The following is a 15,146-nucleotide window of genomic DNA, read 5'->3' on the forward strand; positions in this document are numbered from 1 at the left end:
CCTAACCCAGCCAGAAGCCAGCTGACACAGGATCCTAGGAAACAGCCTTCAGGGTCAGCTTCCTGCAAAACAGGGTAAAGCAGGGAAGGGCAAGAATCTGAGGGCTTACAGGCTAGGTCTGACACACTAGCCAACCAAACAGAAAGAATGATGTGTGTGTGGGGGGGGGGGAAGGAGCAAGGGGGGGGAGATCTAATCCTAGTCCTAATAGATTCAACAGGAAGGGGTTGCTTCTTAGCTCTCAGAACAAGGACCTCGTATGATCTACATGAAAAGTCAAATTACGAAACAACAAAGATAACACTACCAGATGTCAATATGAAAGATGCCATAGCATAAACTATGTCACTTGACAAATGAATTACCGTGAGATGGGGAGAGACCACGTGAGCCTGGGATTCACTGGGTTCTAGTTCAGACAGAAGGAAGACGGGGATGAAATCAGGGCTTCTGGGTCAGAGCAGGCACCATCGACGGAGACAAGCAGGTGTTTTACTGAGTCAAACGCTACCCACTCACAGTGAAACCTGAGGTGAGGTATTGGTCTGCTTGGTGGGGGCGGGGAGCGGGCAAGTAACCCGTGAGCCTGACACAGATGGCCCTCGCCTAGGCTAGAAGGCAGGTGCGGTAGTGTTGTAAACGTTGACGATGAGCGGAAAGACAAAAAGGAGCTTGCAGGGCGGCAGGTTTCGGCAAAGGATCTGGTTTGAAAACAGAGAAAAGAGATACTAGAAACTAAGAAATGGTGATGGTTGTATGGCAATGGGAATGTACATAATACCACTGAGCTTGTTCTCAAAGAAATGGTTAAGATGTCAAATTTTATGTCATGAGTATTTCATCACAATAAAAAATGTTTGTATTTTTTTTTTTTTTTAAAGAAGAAACTACCACAATGGCCAAAAGCGTGCTCGAGGTAAATCCCCCACCAGTCTTCCCCTGCAGCCCTCCAGCTTCTCAGGGAGATATCTGCACCTCATTTGTCTTAGAACTTCCAGGGTCTTGAACAGCCTCTGCCGCTTAGTGGGATCTCAGGGCACAACTGTTGAATGAACGAATGGGCTGGGGTGAAACTGCACTGAACCAGTGAGAAGCCGCACCATGCAGGACACCTGGAAGATGCTCTGATGTGAGGTGGCAGCATGGAGGCTGCTGGAAACCCCCAGGGGCACCAGACCTGTGTGGGCAGCTGCCTCAGAAAATGAGATGGTGCTTTTTGAGCAAATATGCAGAGTCATAAATAGCACGGGCCTATGCAAATGGCCACAGCTGCACACTCAACACATCCCTGCCCCCCCAATTCCTCCCAGCTGCCCCTCCGCTCACAGTGGGCAGGGGCTGCCGCCTAGAGTGGGAACCCACTGGGTGGGGACGAGATCATCGCCGCTGCATTCAGGCTCTACAGGCTGTTTGTGAGGCCGTGGCCCAAAGAGCCCGGGCTTCCAGCAGGACCTGCCTGTGGAGTGTCCCAGCCACTGAGCTGGTTATAAAAAGACACTGAGAAATGACCTTGGTGTCAAGTTGTGAGGGAACATACAGCATGTTTCCTGTGGGAGAGTTTCATGTGATCCTCTGTTTCTAGGTGTACCTGGCCTTCTCTGTTAGAGAGAAAGGATTAAAACCGGCAATACACCCTCGTTTTCTGATCTGTATGGCCCCCTTCCAACCCCTCACGGGGGCCAGGAGGAGGGTGAAGCCTTGAACAAAACCAACGAGAAGGCAGTGCCGCTTACTAGTCTTTTGAGAGAAAGAACCACACCCTGGTCATATTTGTCTCAAGTTCCCTTTCCCATAGGCAAGAGTTTAGCCCAGTGCCTGCCTGACTCAGATTCAAATGTTTATTGAATGAAATAATCCTGAACAATTCTCTGAATTAAATTTTGAAAGAAACTGAAAGCCACCAAATACAGTTATTACACTAATACTACCATCACCAAGAATAATTTAGACGTATTAAAAGCCAATTGAGGTCCAGGAACCGTGCTAAGTTATAACACAGGTGACACACGACTTGCACACTCTGACAAGTCACAATTCACACTTAGGAACCTGCGCTGAATGTAACCAAAGCCTCAATCTTATTTTCTTATTTTTATGTATTTATTCTCTACCTTGCTCTGTAAAAGATTTGAAGTGACTGCCCTAGCTGCTTTGGCTCAGTGGATAGAGCGTCGGCCTGTGGACTGATGCATCCCAGGCTTGATTCTTGCCAAGGGCACATGCCCGGGTTGTGGGCTCGATCCCCAGTAGGAGGCATGCAGGAGGGAGCCAACTGATGATTCTCATCATTGATGCTTCTATCTTTCCCTATCCCTTTAATATTTGAGGTGACTTACAAGAATACATACATCAAAAGAAGACTTTAAGAGTGCTCTAGTTTCCTGGCATTGCCATAACCAAGTTCCACATGTTGAGTTGAGAGGGATTTGTTTCTCAGTTCCTGAGGCCCGAAGTCGAAGATCAGGTGTTGGCAGGGTTGGTTCCCTCAGAAGGATCTAGGGAAGGTTCTGCTCCAGGCCCCTCTCCTTATTTCTGCTCCTTCCCCGGCTTTTGACAACATAACTACAATCTTCACATGGCATCCTCCCTGTGTGTATATCTGTGTCCAAACTCCCCCTTTTCATAAGGATACCGGTCATATTGGATTAGTGTCCCACCCTACTCCAGTATGATCTCATCTTAACCTGCCTGTACAATTCCCAAGTAAGTCCACATTCTGAGGTACTGGGAGTTAGGACTTCAGCGTATGAATTTTGAGGGGACACAATTCAACCCACAACAATAACTGAGAATAAAGAAATTGGGGGATTCCCAAACGTACAAAATACACACTTTTGTCTATTTATCTTCCTAAAACCTCACTAAATTAATGAAGAAATGATAAAAGTTATTAATCCACATACAGAAAGAGGCTCCAGGGAAGACAACAGCAGATAGGAGATGGAGAGTAGATATAGCAGAGAGAGGAGAGGTAACTGACCTGGCAGAAAAGAATGAAGTTACAGCCCCAGGCCAATCAACTGTGCTGCATTTTATTACCCAGAACTCCAGAGACTGGGAGACGCCACGGGCCAGGAAAGGCAGGGGTCAGGCAAGAAGCTCAGGACAGACATTGATTTACGAGTTTGGATTCAGAGACATGGGGCATCTTCCCCACCCCACACACCCAGATGACAGTGCTTCCCAAGCAGCTTCCTAACAGAACTGGGAGATTTCTTCTTGGAGAGATTGAGTGGAAATGGCCAATCCAGAGGACACCAGGCTCAGAAGAGACTGGAGCAGGGGACAGGCATAGTGCTAAAATCAGGGATATTGAGTGAAAACCCACATACCTATGGAACTCTCAGTCTTAGACTAAGTGCAACTAGAAATGTGAAGACAAAGAAAGGAGGATGGAGGATTCTACACCGGAGACACAAACAACCCCAGGGGGAATCTTGTGACAATGATATTTCCTTATTTATCAGGTTCCCCAACAAAGAGCTGGCTCTCCACCTGGTTCCTATGGTGATTTCTGTCAATCAACAATTCTTGTCCATGTTTATAGAAATTCAAGTGAGCTTTTAGGGTCTCACTCTTTTTATAATTATTATTATTATCATTGTTATTATTATTATTTATTTCAGAGAGGAAGGAAAGGGAGAAAGAGACAGCAACATCAATGATGAGAGAGAATCATTGATTTCCTGCCTTCTGAACAACGCCCACTGAGAGCCGAGCCTGCAACCCAGGCATGTGCCCTAACTAGGAATTGAATGGTGACCTCCATTCAATAGGTCGATGTTCAACCACTAAGCAACACCAGCTCAGCTAGGGTTTCACTTTTAAACACAGCAGGACAACCGGACGCTAGGAGACAGCTACGAAAGCCAGACATGAAGTAAACAAAGGCACCAGGAGGAACCAGGGGGGAGGGGGGGAATCAAGGAACCAAAGAACATTTTTTTAAATTAATAATTAATAGGTAAGGAAGAACAGAATACTGATAAAAAAGAACAATTAGAGAATATGAAAGGCTGACTGGCAATTAAAAATAGGATAAGTTAAAAATCATTCAGAACATTAAAAGATGAAAACAAGAAAATCATTCAGAAAGTAGAACAAAGTGTCCAAGAGGTAGAACATAGAAGAGATAAGAAAATAAGGAGATAAGAAAAGAAAAAGAACAATTTGAGAAGTCCAACATTTGAATAATAGGAATTTGCCAAGAGAGATAAGAGAAATGGAGGGAAGAAAGTGATTAAATAATAATAGTAAGAAAAGCACATTTTCTGGGACTGCAGGAGACATGTTTCCAGATGATAATGGTCCAGTGGGAATCCAGCATGATGAATGAATGCTCACAACCGAGTTTCATCACTGCGAACATTGAAAGCACCAGGCCTAAAAAGAAGACCTAGTGCTCCCAGGGAGACAATGCAGGTCACAGAGAAAGCAGTGCAGGTAAAACAGGGTCGTAGTTAAGAACATGGACTCTGGAGCCAACTACCTGGGCTTGTAACCCAACTTGCTAATTGCATGACTTTGGGAAGTCACTTAACCTCACCTGTTTCTCCTGTGACACTGCTAGCTGCAAGGGAGCCTGTGCAATTCGGTTTCTCAGTTGGGCACTGTTGCTGCCCTGAATGCAATTAAAGGTATAGGCCAAGTACCTAGCAATGCCTGCCCCATGAGTGTATCAAAGACTAAAAGAATGTACACCAAACAGTTAACGGGGTGTGTTTCTGGGGACAGTACTCAGAGATCCATAATCTTCTCCTTTATGTTCTTCTATATTAATTGGAGTTCTATTATTCTGTATTATTATAAATCCAGAACCTCAGGACCCAACCCGGACCTACTGAAACCCAAAACTCTCGGACTAGTAACCTGCTACTAGGTTTACTATGTCTCAAGTTGATTCTGAAGTGCAGGAAGATTGAGAAAGGGTGTACTATATCACTTTAAAAAGTCAGCAAAAAGAAAAAGGTATTTGCATTTTGAGAGAGAGAAAGTGCAACAAGGATTTCTCTCAAGCTCACAAGTGTTTTTCAAGTAGAGCTACCCATACAACCTAATTAATGAATGTGTCAAGTATTTCTTCCTTCTTTTGAATCACTAATATTTATTCTGGCCTTGAGCAGTCAGTTTTTCAAAGCTGACATTCAGAAAAAGGGGGGGGGGGAAATCAACCTTGTGTTTTGATTAATTTCTCTAGATTTTTCTTGTGTCTCATCTCTCAAGTTCATAAAAACTCAATTAGGTTTATGCAGACATTTTAAAGCAAAAAAAAATGGGGGCGGGGATATATGGAGTGGAAATGGGGGAAGAGAGAAACAGGTTTCAGGGCCACACAAATGTGGATTATTAAAGAAAATGGCAGCTGAAACTGGAAACTACTGCCTTTCTCTTCTAAATGATGGAGAGAGGAGGAGGAATGATGGCAATACCATTTTGACTGGGAGATGAGGCAACAATTATATTTGTTTTCAGGGGTTGCCAAAGGCCTGATGATAACACCTACGTCAAAAAGCCTCAAGAAGCAGCTTTTTGACATCACACAAACATATCTCATTTTCTTCTTTTTTGTAAATATATCTAGCTCCATTTTAATTGCCAGGGGACGTATAAATGATGATGTAAAACTTGTAGCACTTGACATGACACGTCATCAGATTGAAATTAGTCACCATTTAGAGAAAAACTTTTGTTTCGTGTAAAAATTTCACATCCTTAATCAGCTCCTGAATTATATCACTGCAATCACAATCTACAAGACAAACCCAGTACTCACATTTTACCAATCAGAAAATGTCACTCATTTTCGGTATGTGAGTGACTGTCAAAGACTAGAGCTTCACATGGAATTTTCACGATGGAATCCTTCCGTTGTGAGATTTCACACTAAGCATTAGGAGCTGAGTCAAAGCACAGATTCAGGGGAGATGTGCAGGGCCTGGGAGATGCCAGCCGGCTCAGAAGTGCTCCTCCTGCTGCTCATCATGTCATTTACCTTTTGGGTGTCGATGTACCTTCAATCACCTGCACGGTCACCACGTTCGCCTCACGAATATAAGTGCTCTCAAAAAATTCTAGCATCACAAACTTCCTTGTGGAAATGAAGACTCCCAATTCCTGCTTCTTGTCTTCGTTTTTCTAAAATAAAACATTCTTATCCATTCGCAGACACTTAGGCTACTGAGTGGTAGGGCTGACAGCACTCTCAAATATTGTCAAATCTGAGCAGATGGACGTAAAACAAGCGAGAAATATTGAGGTTGGTTAAAGTTAAAACTAAAGATGTCTCCCTGTACAGAACCATTTGACTCTCTCCAATGCCAGCTAAGAAATACCTAATCACAAACAAGTCCCTTTTGCCATGTACATTGTTTATACCTTTTTCTACATTTTGATGAAATGGATGATCATCAGAAAGAATAAATTAGTCATAAGAAAAGATTGGGAAAAAGAACCACAGAGGCAAATGCTGGTGGTATTCACATTAACCATTTGAGAAGCACCATTCCAGGGACAGCCAGGCAGATGTAACAGTTAAGTACGTGGGCTTTGCCATCCAGCAGTCATTTGGGATCAGATATTTGAACCTCATGTCTACTAGCTTCTACTTGCATTGTAACTTCAGGACATTGCATCAGCCCCTCTATACCTCAGTATTACTATCTATAAAATGGGAATAATTATAATTTCCATCTCATAAGTGAGTTGTGGGGATGAAATGAGATACCATTGCTAAGATGTGTTAGAACAGTGTTTGGTACATGGTCAACCATCAATAGGATATTATTATGTCTGTGTTATAATGTCTATATATATATATACAGTTTGATTTCAGGTTGGGGCACATGCCTGAGTTGTGAGCTTGATCCCAAGTAGGGAGTGTGCAGGAGGCAGCCAATTGATGACTCTCTCTCATAATTAATGTTTCTATCTCTCTATAGCACATGTGTCAAACACAAGGCCCGCGGGCCAAATCCGTCCCGCCAGGCCTTGCAATGTGGCCCACACCGCGCTGTCATCACTGCACTCTGCTGTGTTTCCATCACAATGACAGTTTATGACTGTTCAGTAAACCATTCGGCCCGCAATTTAGGCTGAATTTTAGATTTTGGCCCCTTCTCTGATTGAGTTCGACACCCCTACTCTATAGCTTTCCCTTCATTTCTTTTAAATCAATAAAAACATATTTTTTAAAAATAAATGCAATTTAAATGTGTCATTTAAATACTTTGTACAATTTAATATTAAATTAAAATCCATTTAATTAAAGTTGAATTTTCTAAATTGTACTTTCCTTGGGGCCCACTGAAGTGTCTTGAAAATGACTCCTCTCCCCACTCCTTAGCAGATATCACAAAATCTGAGAGACTGAAACAGAGCAAGCTCCTACAGACATGTTGGGGGAGACAAGAAGAAATCCTAGCACACCTTCTATGGCAGACATACCTTAAGGTGACCCCAACGAGTCAGGTCCCTGTGAATCCCCTCCTCTTGAGGGTGGGAGAAACCTGTGACTTGCTTCTGACCAGTAGAATGTCTCTCCCATGACTGGAGAGAAGAGAGTGAGACAGAGCATAAGAGAGTACTCCAGCTAGAGACTCTTCCTTGCCAGTGAGCCTTGAAGAAGCAAACTTCCACCTTGTGCACTGCCTACCACGTGGCAGAGAACAGAACCGCAGGCAGCTTCCAGCTGACAGCCAATAGAAAGCCAGGGTGCTCAGACCTGCAGCCACAAGGACGTGAGTGGTGCCAGCAGCCTGAATGAACTCGAAGCAGATTCTTTCCCAGGGCCTCCAAGCGAGAAGGCATTCCTGCCCACACCTCGCTGACACCTTGTGAGAGTGAGCAGGGGCCCAGCTAAGCCAGGCCTGGACTCCTGGCTCCAACAAAGAGATAACAGAGTGTATTGTTTTAAGTCACTAAGCGCGTGGTAATTTGTTACACAGCAATAGAAAGTAAATACACCTGCTTTCAACTGTGGGTCAACTGTGGGTTAAATTGTGTCCCCCACGAGATGTTGAAGTTGTATTCTGTGCATGTGACCTCATTTGGAAATACAGTGGAACCTCAGATCTCGAACTTAATCCATCCAGAAGGCTGTTCGAGATGTGTTTGCAAACTGAACTACTTTTTCCCATTAGAAATAATGTCAATTGAACTCATTGGTTCCACCACCCCCTCCACCCCCCTCACCCCCCAGTGATGAAGGCATAGAAGAGCAGGGCAATCCAAGAAGTGCCCGGCACTCCCCTGGCGGAAGTGGTGAGGACTTGTGGGAACGAGGCCCCGGGGGCTGATATGTGCTGGGCTAAAGGGTCTGAACTGTATCCTCACAGCTTGAGAGGCACTAACAAACCTTACAGAAGCAGTTGATGTGATCTGATTAAGGTGGGATGGTGATAGAGGATCTGGAATGATGGTCATGGCAGAGGGAATGGAGAGGAGAAGTCATGTTTGAGAGATATTTAGGAGGCAGAATTGGCAGAACTTGGTGAGTTGTGTTGGAGGAATGAGGAGGAAAGAGGAGTTTAGGATGATTCCATGTTTCTCTTGGTGACTACATAGGTCAGTGGTTCTCAGCCTTCCTAATGCCGTGTTTTCTGATGGTCTTAGGCGACCCTGCTAGTGGTTCTCAACCTGTGGATCATGACAGGTTGAGAACCACTAAGACCATCAGAAAACAGAGATATTTACATTACAATTCATTAACAGTAGCAAAATTACAGTTATGAAGTAGCAACGGAAATAATGTTATGGTTGGGGGTCACCACAACATGAGGAACTGTATCAAAGGGTCGTGGCATTAGAGAGGTTGTGAACCACTGATGTAAGTGGTAGCACCTATGGGAAGACATGCAGGTTGGAGAGAAGATGAGGTGAGTTGCAACCTGGTGGCCTCTTCCCCTCTTTGCTAAGACAATCCCAGTCTTGTTCACCCGCCTCGAAGGGACCATGTCTTCATAACGAGTTACTCTCGTTAGATCTAGATCTGTGCTGCCCACTATAGCATCCCTGTCTGTACAAAGCTATTGCTTAGTCAAAGGGTAGCTAATCCAAACTGACATGTGCTGTGAATGTAAAATATATACCAGATTTCAAAACTTAGTATAAAGAAAGACGGTAAAATATGTTAATAACTTATTATATTGATTATGCTGAAATAACTTCTGACATGGATGGTGTCATCGCCATTTGATGTCTGGAACAATGGCAGCCATTTGAGGACCTTGAGGACAGCTGGAGGAAGAACACAAGCCAGGCTGGCTGGCATGGCTCAGTGGACCTATGGACCAGGAGGCTGTGCCCAGTTTGCGGGTTCGATCCACAGTGTGGGGCATGCAGGAGGCAGTCAATCAGTGACTCCCTCTCATCATTGATGTTTCTGTCCCTCTCTCCCCTCTTCTCTGAAATCAATAAAAACATATTTAAAAAGAAAAAAAAAAACAGTAGAAAGATAGAAAAAAAACTATATCTTAGATAAAAAAAATAAAAAAAAACTGAGCCTCTGAATCCATGGAATTTTGATGTTAACACATATACTGCCAACACCCGATTTCAGTGGGTTTCCTGGAACTTGCAGACAAAAGCATCCTAACGGGTCCGTCATGGCAGCAGCCTTGGAAAGCTGTTATTTCTCTGTGTGTTATCCCCCCACTTCATTTATATTCACCTCTTCCTCTGAAAAATAGGGGGGAAATGGAGAAACAGTTGGATAATTCTGTTGTGATCCACTCCAAATTGCCATCATCTTTTGTGTCAGGGGGGGGGGGGGGCGCGGGGGGGGGGGGCTGGGGGGGAGCCCTAGTGGCTGGAATGGCCTCAGAAGGACAACCCTTTTCCTGATGAATACTCCTCTTTTTTCCAGTATGTAAATAAGCAGTAGGCCTGGGTCGGGCACCAGAGGATGGATTCATTTCTGCAGCCACACACATGCAGTTGCCCTGAGTCTGTGAGTGGCGGGAGGGGCCCCCTCCCGGGCCAGCTGCCAGCCTCCCGGCCAGCAGAACATGGCCGTCATTGTCTCTGAAAGCAGCTCCACGTGGCCAAGGAGGCCCGATGCTATAATCACAGCCCGCTGCATCGGGGGAACCGTTTTAACAATCTAGATCACACGACGCTCTTCTCTGGTCTGGGTTACATACTAATGTGAAGATTTTAGTGTCCACAACGCTGACCCCCCCATCAACTGCTCTGTTCATCGGTCTGCCCCAGGTTCCACTGTAATGAGCAGCCAACAGACACGAGCAACAGCGGAGAACTCTGGTCAGAGCCTGAAGCCCAGAAGAGGCGAGGAGAGGGGTGTTTTTACAACAGTGTTGGCTGCAGAGACGTGTGTGAGCTCGAAGCAGGAGAGAGAAAATAGGAAAGGTGCGGAACGTAGGGCTGCGGCTGAAAGGGACCTTTGAGCTCATGCAGGCCAGCCCCTCCCTGAGACATGAGGTCATGGGGTCCGGCGAGGTGCTCTTGGCTCCTTCCTCCCTTTCTTCTACGCCAGCTGCGTGCCGGCGTGGACCGGCTACCAGGCCCAGGGCTGCGGGGTGGGGGCGCAGCAGCCAGGCCCTCCTGGGCCTCTCAGCACCAGCTGTGAGCGTCAGGAACAAACCTAGGTTAGGGTGATTTATCTTTGTTCTTATTTTGATTTGTTTTTTCCTAAGTCACCTCCTCCCCCGCCTCCCTCTGTCCCAGATATGAATCAGTGCTGGTTCTCAGGCTAGTTCTGTTTTATGTCTGTGCTGGGGGTGGGGGGTGGGGGGTGGGGGGAGGGTGGCTACCATTATATTAAGAAAACAAAGCTGTAAATTTTTGTTCAGATATTATTCTGGGGAAGCTTGCTTGATCTGTCTGTATCTGTATCTCTATCTTTATCTCTATATCTCTATCTGTATCTCTCTCTCCAGCTCCCCTTTTCTTCCTTCCTTCCTTCCTTCCTTCCTTCCTTCCTTCCTTCCTTCCTTCCTTCCTTCCTTCCTTTCTTCCTTTCCTCCTTCTTTCTTTCCCTCCCTCCCTCCTTCAGATAAACAGCAAATGCATGCAATAATAAAATAGTATATGTCCCAACTACTGCACACAATAATTGTTTATCTGAAAGTAGAATGTAATTGGGTGTCCTGTATCACATCTGGCAGCCCGACCCCAGACCCACTGAGGAGCTTGTGTGAACTGAACACAGCCAAGGGGACCCTCTCAATCCATGCTGTGCAGATCCCTGTGGATTGGAATAGCCAGGAACAATGCAGAGCTATTTTGTTCTTTTCCTTCTGGAATGTGTGTTGTGTGCTATTTAGCTTATAGGAAGGCTTCTGTTAATGGATTTACCACCGACTCCTTGCACCCTAAAAGGTACAGAACAGAATATGGGAGGGTGAACCATAGATCTAGGAAGCAGATACAGCCGCAGGAAGGCGTGGCTTGTTTCAGATTGACACAACACCCCAGCAGAACTTCTGCTAGAGGAAGGCTGTTCTTTCTTTTCTCACAAAGGAAAGAAGTCCTAAATATGATTTTGGGGGGCAAAAATGGGATTATTAAATAAAGTAAGCTTTTTCCTGGACTTTGTGAATAAAAGAAAACTCATGTTTCTCACAAAACCACACTCAGTGTTTTCAGTCTCACAAAATACCAAATTTCATGAAGAAACCAAATTATGCACGTTTCAGTATGATCATGTCCACTATGTGGTTTCAGAAGTGTAACGAGCATTTAAAATTTTGCTTATATTTCAATTTTATCCAAAAGTTCCAGGCAAAAGCAGACAAGTCTTCCATAACCGAAAATACCTTTAACTGATGCAAAACAGAATATTGCTAAGTATCAATGCAGCCTGACTGTCTTGATTTGTTTTTTAGGCGAACAGGGCTGCTCATTAGCAACAGCGGCTGCTCCTTTGTCTGATGAGCCATTTCCAAGGACCTTCGGGACATGTCACACATTTTATCTCATTTTCTTCACAATAACTTTGGGTTTGGGTATTGACATTCCCTCCTTGAAATCTGATGGAGGGGGCAGGAGCCTGAAAGGATTAGTGACCTACAATAAGTTAGAAGCAAAGAACCTCTTATCGCCCTGTTAGGTGGAAAGCAATTCAAAACTTTAATTCAACTGGGAACTAAGGAAACTACAACCACATTCTATTTACCTATCAGCATAGCCAACACCTGCCCTTTCCCCATCAATAGCATTGTTACACACTTTACTGAGTGGCCAGATTATTATAATATCTAAACACAGATTATATATATATATATATATATATATATATATATATATATATATATTATTCCAATATTAGAGACCTGGTACATGAATTCGTACATGGGTGGGGTCTGGCCAGCCTGGCCAGGGGGAGGGGACATGGGCGGTTGGCCGGCCTGCCTGCTGGTCAAGGGAACAATTTGCATATTAGCCTTTTATTATATAGGATATACTCTGAGTGGCCAGATCATTATGCGTTCAGAGATCATAATAATCTGGCCACTCAGTGTATATTCATTTTTATTTATGTATTATACCTCATTCCAAACAGAATCTATGATGCTTTTAGAACACACAAAGAAAATATATATATATAATGTTAATGTGAATATATAATATATAAAAAAGCACCTAATACTCTTTTGTTCTTGCATCTAAGTGCATAGAATTTTCTAAAGCAGCAGCTTAGTGATGGGTCTCCCTACAAAATACCAATTAGCATACTGCTCAGTATTGAGATTAAGGACCTCAAAAACTGAGGCTGCACATGCTGGCTGAATGAATGATGAACACAAGCAGAGAATGAACATGTCCCTAAAAACAAGGCTTTACGGACACATGCAGACACGTACTATTTCTGCATCGCAAGGAGGACACTCAGAGCAGAGAACGGAGCTGGCGCTTTTGCCCTGGAATTCCCGGTAATGCTCAGCCTCCTACCACCGACTCATCTCAGGTTCCTCATAACGTCTAGCATTTTCCCCACGAAGCAAGATCCTTCTCTGGCCAGCTGCCCTGGAGAGAGGTGTAAGAACCTCCGGCGCTAAAACACATTCCTGGGGAAATTATTCAGCCACTCAAAGGTTGTGACTTGAACGGTGTTTTAACTGACTGTGTCCAGTGTAACAAGGAAGAAGGGTTTGGCAGGGAGCCTCCTGTCTAAAGAAGCCCCTTCAGTGACGTTGTGTACTTTACATTTCCTTTGGTGTTAATGTTTCTTAATTGTATAAGTAACGCACACTTGGGATAAACCAAAGAATATTTCGGTATAAACAAAAGCTGGTAACCTTCCCACCCACTCCTGGTTCATCCCTGGTGATTAATATCGACAGTTTGATACGACCCTTCCACGCTCTTCTCAAAAAATAGAGGCCCAGGACCCTTCAGTCCGCAAGCCAATGCTTTATCCACTGAGCCAAACCAGCGAGGGATCTCCCTTTAAAATATGTGTGTGTGTGTGTGTGTGTGTGTGTGTGTGTGTGTGTGTTTACAGCAATGGAGCTGAGCGCCAAGAACTGCAAGCCAGCTCTCTGTCCGCTTCCTGCAAAGCTCTGGCCACCCGGGCCCTTGCACACAGAACATGTTCCCCTCTCCCAGCTCTGCTGCCGGTCTGTGAACTTTCACTCTTCTGGAAGCTTCACAGGGATTCATGCGAGTCTGAACATTCAGCCTCAGAGCCGCACCAGGAGCGGAGTCCTCCATAAAACACAACCTCCGTATTCGGGGGGGTTGTGTATTCGCTGCGTGCAAGCACGTTGCATGTCAGGGTATCAGTGGCTCCAACATCTGGTTTGGAACCTTTACCGCCCCAGAGAATGATCCTATTTCTCCCTACTCTGGCTGTGGTAGGAGAGTTGTAAGACTTAGGAAATAAAAACACAAGATGCCCAATTAAATTTGAATTTCCACAAATCATTTTTTGTTATTTTACTATGTCATATGTATATATTTTACTATGTTGTATGCAACATATATTTTATTATTATATTGCATGGGACATACACTGAATATTATTCATAGGTTATCTAAAATTCAAATTAAATGGATTTGTATTTTACCTGGAACCCTATATAATAGAAGAAATTTGCTCCCTGTTCCTATAGTATAGTATAGTATAGTATAGTATAGTATAGTATAGTATATTTTCTCCCTTAGGTAAAATAAAGAAATATATACGTGTATATTCATTCTATTTCTACACTGTTGGTCAAATGCATACATATGTGTGTGGTGTCTTAGTTATTTACAGTCCTTTACCCTCATTGCCAGGAGGGCAGGTCCTGGTCATTAGAAGGTGACTTGTTTGCTAAAGGCATGAGCAGGTGCCTGACTGGCATGGCTCAGTGGCTGGGCATTTGCCTATGAACCAGGAGGTCACAGTTTGATTCCAGGTCAAGGCACATACCCTAGTTGCGGGCCCCATCCTCAGGGGTGGGGGGGTGCAAGAAGCAGCCAATCAATGATTCTATCTCATCATTTATGTTTCTATCTCTCTCTCCTTCTCCCTTCCTCTCTGAAATAAAAAAAAAAAAGATATTTAATTAATAAATAAAGACATGAGGAGGTGAGGGTGCTGAGCAGGAGAGGAGAAACTGGTGAGGGGCAGGTTGGAGTGGTTTCTCCAGCAGAGCTGATGGGACAGAAGGCGGCGATGGGATGGGCTAAGAGAGGAGAAGGAGGAGCTGGGGAGAGGAGTCCCGCCCAATGAGATGACTTTCAGAGCGCCTGCCATGAGCCCTCACCACCAGCAAAAGCAATCATCTTCATAAAAACATTTATTTCTGCCTGGTGCCTTATGCTTTTACATGGGGAACTTTTTTAAAAAGCCAAATTCCTTCTCCATGGTGGGCACAGGCCAAGAACTCAGCCTGCCCCTGAGGCCTGGGACCACCTGGGTTACAGGAAGAGAAGAAGGAAACGGGCGGGTACCTGCTGCCAACTGACAGTACGTGCCAGGCATCAGGCCTCAGGCACGGACACCTGGTGGCCGAGACACACTTCTTGCCCTTGAGGACCTCACAGTCCGGCCAGAGGACAGACCAGTGAACAAATAATTACAATAGAGTGCTGCCCCATGGCCATCAGCGGGGACATGGTAGATAGAGGTGGGTATAAGATGCCTTCAAAATGTAGACAAAGAAACCGCCTAGCATGTGACAGATGAAAAGTATTAGGAC

Source organism: Pipistrellus kuhlii, unplaced genomic scaffold (assembly GCF_014108245.1).
Source record: "Pipistrellus kuhlii isolate mPipKuh1 unplaced genomic scaffold, mPipKuh1.p scaffold_m20_p_26, whole genome shotgun sequence".
In the NCBI taxonomy this organism is placed as follows: domain Eukaryota; kingdom Metazoa; phylum Chordata; class Mammalia; order Chiroptera; family Vespertilionidae; genus Pipistrellus; species Pipistrellus kuhlii.